Genomic DNA, 11191 nt, shown 5'->3' with positions numbered 1-11191 from the left:
AATGTCCACAAGCCGATTGCTAAGCTTAAGTGATGTATATCTAAGCATAAAGAGCTCAGCTCTTATATTTGTGAATTTGTGTGTCTCATATACCCTTCTGCATTAGAATCAATTTTAAAACCTTTTTTATGATGATAAAATATACATTATAAAAACTTTACAGTTTTAACCATTCTAAAGTATGCAGTTCAGTGGCACTGAGTACCTTTGCAATGCTGTGTAACTGTTGCCATTGTCCATTTCCAGGGTACTTTTATCACCGAAACATGAATTCTGTCCCCACGTTGCCTGTCCCCTGACCCTGATGACCTCTATTCTACTTTCTGCCTCTGAGTTTGCCTAGTTTGGTTTCTCCATATAAGAGAAGTCACATAACACTTGTTCTCTTTGCATCTGCACAAACCTTTTCGTGTAGAGTGACATCTTTTGTCACTTTGCACAGTGCTTTCAAGGTTAACCATTCGCAACAACGCATCAAATTTTCCTTCCTTTTTATGGCTGAACAATATTTCATCAAGTGTAGACTGCATTCTGTTTATCCTAGTATTCATTTTATATAATTAACTCACCAGGTAATTGGTGAAAACTTTTCAATGTGAAAAGTTTTGATTTTTGACTTATTAATTTTATCTTAAACGTGGTGACTGTAGGAGAAGCAGAAGAGCTACTCCACAAGGAACCAATTAATTACACAAATCCTACTTTCAGAACAGTAGCAGCAGCAAGAAAACAAAAACAAACAAACAAACAAAAATTAAATAGTTTCTCTCCACTAAGGGTTTGGTCAATCCCTACTCACAATCTTAATTAATATTCTTCATATTTAAACCAAAAGTGAGATTAGACTAGCCCCCCTGAGTGGTAAGCTTATATTGTAACTCTTAGTATCATGTAACCCAAAGCTTAAGATGTGTCATTCTTGACCTCCAGCCCAGTAATAATGAACCTCTATCAAAAGAGCTGATGTCAAGAAGCCAGGAACTGCAGTACCATGAAGCGCTGGCTCCTATCCCTGCAGATGAGCTACCCTAACAGAATCAAACAGGAAGACGCAGCCCCCTCTAACCTGCTTCCCACCTAACACTTTCATTTCCAGTGCATATAAATATGGTAGCCAGCCTTTCCTGTAGACATGTAGGTTCTCAGATGCACGCATCCCTCAGCAAGAAAATTTCAGAGCTGAAAGAGAAAAGGGGATGCACCACTCCACTCTGGTTTTCACCTTCGAAGTATAGCGAGAAGCAGATGGCGTGAAGGGGGGATGCTCTGCACACCTCAATTCACAAAAGCGGCCCAGTGGGAGTCATCAAAAATGTCCACAGGAAGTCAACAAAAAGCAGCCATTTTTGCACACTGGCAAGGGAATTGCAAGCAAAATCAGGAGCCATAAAGGATGCAGACCACTTTGTTCAGCAAAATCTTCTCAGCTGGGAGGATCTGCTGTCATCCTCGATTGTTACCACTTGCCTGAGCTGAAGTTCATTCCTTGCTTTTTTGCTCAGTTAACTGGGAACATGTCATTTAAACAACAAAAGCTGTTGTAGAAAATTATACAGAATTAAGCCCTGAATACATCCTGTATGTTTTGAAAGCCTGACTTCTAGAGCAAGACTTTGATTTTTCAAAAGACAAAGTGAACATTATTACAATTACTCTTTTTAATATGTAGATAGATAATCCATTGCATCTAAGAAAAAAAAAATGTGATGAGTTGTAAAAGTAATTCTCAGGAGGGTGCTAATGCAAATGACCTCAAGTTAGCATAACTGGGAAGCTACAGAGCATCAGTGACATAGATCCTAGAAGTATCTTGGCACACATTTTGAGTACGAAAGTTCTAAATGTGACAGTCATTTCGAGCCTGCTGGTTGTCATTTAGTTCATCCAGACCTCCCCAATACTCAAGCCCACTCACCCAACTCAGAAGGCAAGTCTCAATGGCCTGAATCCATTCTCAGAAAAGCCCAAAAAGGTAGTCAGGGCTTCTCAATAGTTTCTCAATAGACCTCCTACTCTACTTCCCCTCTGTTAGGGGTGGAAGTGTTTCCCCAGCCTCCCTCAAAAAGTAAAACCAAGAAAAAAAATGAAGCACTAATCCCAAGTACCTCTAAATGTGACTTTATTTGGAATAAGATCTTCAGAGAAGCAATTAGGTTACTATAAGGTCATGCTAGTGGGCCCTCAATCAGTATGACTGCTGATGTCATGAGAGGAAGTGAGGGCAGAAACACACACAGGGGTAAGATCATGTGAGGACACAGGGAGGAACTGCCATCCGCAAGCCAAGGAGAGAGGCCCAGGAAGGCGCTAAGCCTGCCGACACCCAGACTGTGAAAATCCCACTTCCACAAGTTTGAGAAAGTCTCTGTTGTTGGAGCTATGTGGTCTGTGGTACTTTGTGATGGCAACCTGAGCAAACTAACACACCCACCCTTTATCTCACTGCTCTGATTGTCAGGGGAGACTCTTGAAAGAATTCAGATACTCTTTCTCCTTCTCTTCACAAGGACTCATCATCATTCATTTCCTTAAATCTAAATGAAGTGACAAGTAGGAACTCCTCACTGACATTTGGAAGACCCCTCCTCTCAATAGGGAAGTGCTTTCTGCCCCACACCCTCTGACCTCTATATTAATCTCTGCCTCTACTGACTTCTGCATGAGAACTAGATGCTGTCCTGCAAACACCGTCAGGATCCAGCTACTGCAAATTGTGTCCTCATTTCTCTTGCTTCAGTACCCTGAGCTGACTCAGATGTCTTAACCAACCTCAATTTCTTTTCTTCCTTTGAAAAAAAAAGGAGTACTTGGGGACAAAGTGTCTTGCACACTACAGAAAACATTTCCAGAACAAGATTAGCAGAAATAAAAAGACTCCCAGTTGCCTCAAGACCTGATTCACAAGTAATTACTTTTTCTTTCACTGGAAAAAATTTATATGGAGACCTGACTGGTGTCCATCGTTAGCGCTGAGAGTCACAAACACCATAGTTGAGTCTCTGCCCTCCATGGATAATGCCTGTCCTACAGCAGAGCTGGGCATGAGGTCTGACTTCTAAGCCACTGGCTCCAAGGAGATTGTATTCTGAATGGAGTATAACAAGATGGACAGCTGCAGAAAGCCACAGGGGCAGTGGTACATGGACAGATCATTCAGCCCCTCCTCATGTCCTAAATCCATCAGGCTCTTGAACTCCTCAGTCTTAGATACCTCCCATCTCTAGACAAAGACAGCAACCAGCTAGCAGCAGCTTGGCCCAAAGGTATGCAGAAATGAATGTAAAATCCTCTTTGTCTTGGGAGTAATGCTGTGAAGAATTTATGGGGTCAGCAAACACAACCCCTTGGTCCTCTCCAGGCTGTAGATGTGGCCTGGGAACACTTGTCCAGGGCACATTCCAACTATCGAAGACTGTGGCACTCACACCTGCCAAGTCTCAGCAGTGGAAGAAAAAGAAGAGCAGCCTGATGCAATTAGCCAGGTGAACAGGGAACTTGTCAAACCATTTAGATAAGACAGTCCTTGAATTTATTCAGTTTCCATTACAGCAGGGTGATTGTGCTTCCACCCCCTGCTGATTTTCTGGCTGAGAAGGCTTTCTCCCAAGGAGGAAGCACAAAGGGAAAGGATGATTTCTCAACCTCCAAATCACAGGACTCTGATGGGAAATCAGCACGTATCACACCTCAAGCCAGGGGGTAAGGGACTTAAAGGGTCAAAGGACACATCCTATGAGGGACTGTGCCCCAGAACCTCAAACTTGATGATTTTTAAATTTCAAGTATCTAATTAATTTTTCAAAACAACTAAACTTCCTTACCCAGTTCACTATGCCTTACGTCATTTACCCATAACACATTTAGCTAAAGGGTTTTATTTGAATTATCAGATTGCAAGCAATCAAGAGTACATTTGAAAAGACAACTTTGAATTTTTTATTTTATGAAAAATACAACAGTTTCTTAATGACATAAATACAATAATAAAAATCAATACACTGTGTGTCGTTATCCTCAAAGTAGTTACTCAAAGTACAAGATTATAGATCAAAAAGATTTTTATAAAAAGGATACAAATAAGTAAGACAAAACTTTGCTTCCAGGGAGTTATGATAAACTAGTAGTATAAATAAAGCAAATTAGCATATATACTAAGATATGTTTAAAACAATGGAATAGGTAGTTTGGGGAAGTACTTGAACATCTCCCTACTTCCCATTTATTTCTCTCCTATTTTAATCTTGCATTCTGTGTTACAAAACAGAAACTGAACAAATGCTCAACGAGGGGTTGCTGTTGGCTTTTGCAATAGTTTTCCTGGTAAAGGAGCCAACCTGTTCTACCTGCCCCACTGTCTACCCTTTGCCAGCTACCACCATTCCACTCTCTGTGTAGGATGAGCACAATGAATCTTCTTGGGAATGGTATAAATTCCTAGTTAAAACTAGAGCTAATTGGGGGCTCAGAGGTATAAGCCCCTGCCTGACAAGCATAAGGACCTGAGTTTGATCTCAGATACCACATGCCACGATGGCCCTGGAACCCCTTGGCTCACCCTGCCAGCCCTGAAACCAGGTGTGGTAGTGCTCGCCTATAAGTTCAGTGATGGGGAGGCTGAGACAGGAGGATCACTGACCCTGTAACAAATAAATAAATGATTAAAAAGAAAACTAGAGCTAACTGGCAAATTATCGACCTCTGTTTTAAAATTTGAACATAACAGAATTAGTTTCCCAATGCTATTTTAACAAGTCATCTAGATTTGGTAGCTTAAAACAACATAACTTTATTCTTTCACAGCTCTAAGTCAAAAGTATAAAATTAACATGTGGACCAGATTGTTTCCCCCTGCAGTCTAACAGAGAATCTGTCCCTTCCCTACCTCTCTTGGCTTCCATTGGTGCTAGAAGTCTTTGTCATCTTTGATTTGCAGCTCCATAATAACTATCTTTGCCTGCCCTTCACTCACCCTTCCCCCTGGGGTTCTTCTCTTATAAGAACATCACCAGTCATTCAATCTAGGATCCACACTAAATCCAGGATGAGCTCAGAGTACCTTGCCTTAAACACGGCTACAAAGGTATTGGATTAGGACTTAGATGTGCCTTTTGGAAGGATGCTGTTCAATTCACTACTGCATCCAAAACTTCACCCTCTTCCCAATGTTCTTCTTTATAGTAATGGAGTCATCATCTTCCTTGTCAGAGCCAGGCTGAACTTTCTGAGTCATTCTCAAGAGCTCATACACTCGCTTCCTTAATTCCTGGTAGCTCCATGATCCATAGCAATGAAGTACAATTAGAGAAACACTTCCCTAAAAAGCCACTCATGCCTGGCCCTCTTTTCCAGGCTTGCTTTTACTATCCCCCTGGCCCGAACTCGGGCCATGTGTCTTGGGTTTGGTCATGATTTCTTCCTAACTGCTCTCCCAGCTTCCTTGGCTGACTACATCACATACGTACTGATTGAAACAGAGCCTGGCTATGCCAAATAATCACATGATACAAACTTGCAGTATCATCCACCCAAAACCAGCCCAATCCTAGCATTCGGGTCCCCTGAGCTGGATTCCAAGACTCTTTCTGGCAAATCACTGACCTCTGTTTTAAAATCTGAACATAACTGAATGCGTTTTGGTAGCTTAAACAACATTTAAAATTTTCCACTGTCCCTGCGCATTTCCCCCAAGGTGTGGTCAGAATAGGTTATTGATTGGTTTAAGATGGACCCATCTGAGACCCCAAATCTCTGGGGCCTCTCTACTGAGATCTAGTCATTAATTTAAGAAGGCTCCCTTGTGGTTTAAGATGACACTTCTAAAATAAAATTCTCTCCTAATGATGGCTTGAGGCCTGCCATTCAGTAAGATAATCAGCAGAACCTGTAGGGTCTTATTTGGAATTGACATTCTCTATTATAATTTTGTTGGTTTATTTTTAAGTTCGTTTTTTGTTTTCATTGGAAAGGAAAGGGTGATTCATAGTTTTAAATGTTCAAAGTGTATAAGTTGCTTTGTTACAAAAAACTACATGTGTACACACACACGCACACAAAAGAAGCCTCTATCTCAACTTGTACCTCCTTGCTCATAATTTACACAGAAATTCAAAAGACAACTCATCTATAAGCTCTTTTACAGCTGCTTTATCAGTCCCACTGGAATATTAAAATTAAAGAACATGTTGAACAACTAAGGGCTTCCTGTTGCCTCTTCCCATGGAGAACTTAGTGTTCCCTTAGAGCAGTAGGCACAAGCCCCTGCCAGTATGGATGGAATTCTGCCTCCCCCACTCATTGTCCTCAGAATCTAGCGCAGTGCCCTGCACAGATATATGCTCATCAATATTCAGTCAATGAAAATATAAGCAGTATGAGAGTAAGATGGGGCTGGTGAGATGGCTCAGTGGTCTAAAGCACCTACTTAGAACAAGCTAAGCAAAGCACAGGGACCACGGTTCAATCCCCCAGCACCACATGCCAGCCAGCCCCGCCCCCTGGTGGGCTGAGCTGGCCACACACACACACACACACACACACAAATAAAGAATGTAAACTAATTTAAAAAAGAGAGAGAGTAAGATGGCCCTTGCCTTCTTATAATATTATAAGTATCACAAAAAAATAGAAATGAATTTCTGTGGGAAACATGGGAAAGAAAGCTGTCAAAACTGAGGAGTACAGCAGAAGTAGATCTTAAGATGGCTCTCGAAGGGTAAGCAATATATCAGTAAGCAAATGTTGGAGAGCCAGGTAAAGAGGTAAATACAGAAGTCATGGCATGTGCAAAAGCCAGAGTCAAATGAAAGTAGAGAGCACATTCCAGCTCTGACAAAGAGCAGAAGCACTACCCAGGCCAGGATGTATAGCAGAACAATCTGGAAAGTTTCAAAACCACTTTATAAATGGGGCTGGGAGATAGCTCGGGGGTCTAAGTGCCTGCCTGGCAAGCGTAAGGACACAAGTTCAATCCCTGGTGCAGCATGCCGTGCCAGGCCCTGTGCTGTGCTGACCGCTGCAACCCGGCATGGTGGTGCACACCTGTAATCCCCTTGTTAGGAAGGCTGAGACAGGAGGATCACTAGGACTCTGAGCTGCATAGTGAGACCCTGTACCAAATACATACATAAATAAAGACTTAAAAAACTGTTTTATATAAAATTTACAGGTAACAATAAATATTTCTCTGTTCATAATAAAATCAAGCTGTTTTTCTGCCCATTTCGCTTTTGAATTTTCCAGAGAAATTAAGTATCTCTTTTCTTGCAGTCTTCATTTTTTGTTTCCCAGAAATAAACATATCTATTTGGTAATTATCCAAGTCTAAATTTAGATAAAAAGAAAGGAAGAAATGATATACTTATATACTTCTTTGTGTTAAAACTGTATAAGTGATTCATTTAGTAAATACTGTTAGAAATTGGTTTTGTTCACTGGGAGGTAGTTTTCAAGCTCTGAATTCTTATGTCTCACCCAAATGTGATTAATCACAATCTCTAGGTCATGATGTCCAGAAATACACACATTCTCAAGATCCTTATTCATTTTGATGTTTCTAGATTGCATTTGGGAATCACTGCTACAGAACGTAACAGGGCAGGAAGAGAAGACAGAGGCAGGAAGAGCAATGACAATGTTCTGAATTAACTCAGACAAGAGCTGCTGAGGTTCTGAACAAAAGCAGCAGTGCTAAAGACCAAAGGTATGGGCAGGCTCTGAAACACCACAAAGACTCATTCCTAAGTACATTTTTGGGTGAGAAAAAGTAGGGACAAAGAAATGGTCTAAGGATTTTCACTAGAATGAATCAGCATAATGACACTGTTAACAAGATCAGAGGACAAGAGGAAGAACAGGCTGAGGAAGAATCAATTTATTGGTTTTAGATGTATGAACTCGGGGTCAGCAAGTCTCTGGCACTCCTAGGTGCAGCAAGTGAGAAAGTGGGGCTGGTTGCTGACCCAGGATCTCCCATATCAGGCAGTAGCTGTCTCCATGGCAGGAGCTTTGGGCAGGCAGGATGGGTGTGTGTGCTTGCGGTTCAGCTAAGGAAGACGCCCTCAGATGAAACAAGCCCCTGAGCAGGTATCGCCATGGGACAGCAGCTGATGTCCAGAGGCCACAAGAAGGACCAAGAACGGATGGAGTGTGAGGATGAAGAGAAAGACGGCAAAGTCATTAGGCTGGAGAGCGGGCAGCCTTCCGAAGAGCAGTGGTAACAATGGAGATGGTAGACAGTGGTGTGGAGGAAAGAACATTGCAAACAGCCGCATTAAACTACTCTTTAGTGTCAAAATATAGGAGGGCAAAACCTGAAAGGAGAAAAAAATGGAGAAAGGACAGCTATTTCATTTAGAGTCTAGAAGAGGAGATTAAAATACGTTTGTAGAACATGAGGAATAGCAGGAGAAAAAAACTTTGAAGTAAGATAATAGAAACTATGAACTAAGATAATAAAATTAAACAGATAAATTAAGGTCCTGTTACAGTTCTGACATTGAATGACCCCAGAGAACATATGGTAAAGGCGCAGTCTTCAGTCTCCAGCGCTGTTGGGAGGTGATGGAACCTCTAGGAGGGAAGGCCTAGCGGGAGGAATCTAGGTCACTGGGCACATGCCCTTGAAAGGTCTGAGATCTTGGCCTCTCCATTTCCGGCTTTGCTTCCCCACAGCCACATGCTCCCAGCTGTGTCCTGATGCTTCAAAGGCCATGAGGGCAAGAAAGTGTGGACTGAGACTTTTCCTCCTTGTAAGTTGATTCTCCCAGGTACTTTGTTACAGCAGTAGAAAGTTAACACAGATGCTGAAGAATAAAGAGGGAATTGGGTCAAGAAACAGGAAAATATCCTGTTGAAAATCTCAGACAAGTATTAACACACTTTCACCCTTTCCTAATCATGTATTATTGGTCAATGCTGTCAATTTTTTGGACAGTAGACCCTGTACCAAATACATAAAAATAAAAAGAAACAGCAAACTAACTCACTCTGCAGAATCCCTCAGAAGTTCAGTACCTAAAGACACCAGGCAGTAGGAAGACAAGATGAATCTTAGGCTAAAATACTGTAAGTATTTAAAAGTACACAGGAATGAGTACTACAATCATCTCAGCTATCCCAAATATATACTTGCATGATTTTCCCCCTTACGTTTTTTTCTTATCTTTTTTTCCTTTCTCTCATCTTTATTGTTTATTCCTTATATTCAATATCTTTCCATCTTACTATGTCTAGTATTCCTTTCAGATTTTATTTATTCTTTTAGGTTTTTACACTAGGTATACAATACAGTATTTACACATTTGGGTCTGATTTATTTCACTTATGAATATAGCCTCTAGTTGCACCCATTTAACCATAAAGGCCTCAAGTTTGTCTTTCTTTATAGGTGAGTAATACTCCATTGTACAAAAATACCACATCTTTTTTATCCATTCCTCAGGTGATGGGAATTATGGCTGTTTCCAAGATTTGGCTATGACAGATTGTGCTACTATAAAGTAGCAGTTAATTCTTAAAATTTTCATGTTGACTAACTCTATATGCTATTATCTATATTCTGAGCAACTATATTGAAGACAGCAAAGTACAATACAAAAACCACTGTTGAATACCCCTCATCTTGTTCTTCTAAGTGTATACCATTTCTAATGACTCATCAATTAGTATTCTCTCTTTAAAATATTTTTTTTAAATATAAAGTAGAAAAGGACAAGAAAAATTAAAGTTTATTAAAAGTAAGCATTAATATTTAATTATGGCCTTTCCTTTCCGCTGTAACTCCGGCTCGGTGCAATCGCAATGGGCAAGTTCATGAAGCCGGGGAAAGTGGTGCTGGTCCTTGCTGGACGCTACTCCGGACGCAAAGCCGTCATCGTGAAGAACATCGACGACGGCACCTCCGACCGCCCCTACAGCCACGCCCTGGTGGCCGGGATTGACCGCTACCCCCGCAAAGTGACAACCGCCATGGGCAAGAAGAAAATCGCCAAGAGGTCGAAGATCAAGTCCTTTGTGAAGGTGTATAACTACAACCACCTCATGCCCACAAGGTACTCGGTGGACATCCCGCTGGACAAGACCGTGGTCAACAAGGACGTCTTCAGGGACCCCGCCCTCAAGCACAAGGCCCGGCGGGAGGCGAAGGTCAAGTTCGAGGAGAGATACAAGATGGGCAAGAACAAGTGGTTCTTCCAGAAGCTCCGGTTTTAGGTGTTTTTTGTTTGTCATTAAAAAAAAATTTTAAAAAAATATATTTAATTATGGGCTGGGGAGATAGCTCAGTAGAATAAGTGCTTGCCTGGCAAGTACAGGGTCCTGAGTTCAATCCCTGGTACCACAAAAAAATTAATTATTTAACCAGTTCTGCATACCTGTATCTATTAATCTGAACAATAGATTTGAAGATGAAAATATGTAATATAACAACCATTGTTAAACTTTTATTCTTACTTTGAAACTCTACCACTTGTACTGTCACTTGTGACTCTGATCTTGTCTTGTTTCTGCTGCTTTTACTCTTTAAAATGAATTAAAATAAATGGATAAAGAAATAAAAATAAAAGTAGATGGGGCCACTTAGACCTGCCTGTCTCTAGGTCCACACAGCAATATGGCTGACCTCATAGCACACTAGGACTTTGTCTTTCAGAAACTTTTAATTAAAGGGTTCTCTGGGCTCAAGCACCAGACATGGCAGAGCAGTGAGATGAAGTGTGAGCAACACCCGGATGACTGAGTGACACTGTGCAAGCGAACCACATCATGCAGCATCCAGCCTCCTCCAAGGAGAATGGACAGTTCCCTGGAAAAGCTGCTGTGCCCCCAGAAGCCCCAATTTATGCTCGCCATCTCACTTGCATTCTCATCTCAGAAAGATGAAAATGATGTCCAATTCTTATTTCATCATGTGTTTTGTTTTTGTTGGTTGTTTTTTTTTTTTTTTAATAAAAGGAACAATAGAATTAAGAACAATTCTCAGAAATAAAAAAAAAAGACATTCTCTGATTTTTTGCAATTCGGTAGAAGGGCTGGAAAATTAAGTAAAAGAAATGCTCCAGGGCTGGGGAAATAGCTCAGCAGGATAAGCGCTTGCCTGGCAAGCACAGGGCCCTGAGTTCAATCCCCAGTACTGAAAAAAAAAAAAAGAAAGAAAAAAAGAAAAAGAAAAGAAACAAATAAACAGATAAACAAA

General features: G+C 41.0%; 1 pseudogene across 1 annotated transcript; it reads left to right on the top strand.

Moving 5' to 3' along the window:
- Positions 1-9763: 9763 nt before the first annotated feature.
- LOC101590611 lies at positions 9764-10209 on the top strand (annotated as a pseudogene). The gene has a single exon (XR_001117194.2). The product of XR_001117194.2 is annotated as a 60S ribosomal protein L27 pseudogene (transcript).
- The last annotated feature ends 982 nt before the right edge of the window (positions 10210-11191 follow it).

Source organism: Octodon degus, unplaced genomic scaffold, assembly GCF_000260255.1.
Source record: "Octodon degus isolate 3935 unplaced genomic scaffold, OctDeg1.0 scaffold00082, whole genome shotgun sequence".
Classification (NCBI taxonomy): Eukaryota; Metazoa; Chordata; class Mammalia; order Rodentia; family Octodontidae; genus Octodon; species Octodon degus.
Note: the sequence above shows the minus strand (reverse complement) of the source record. Positions and strands in the feature narration are given on the sequence as shown.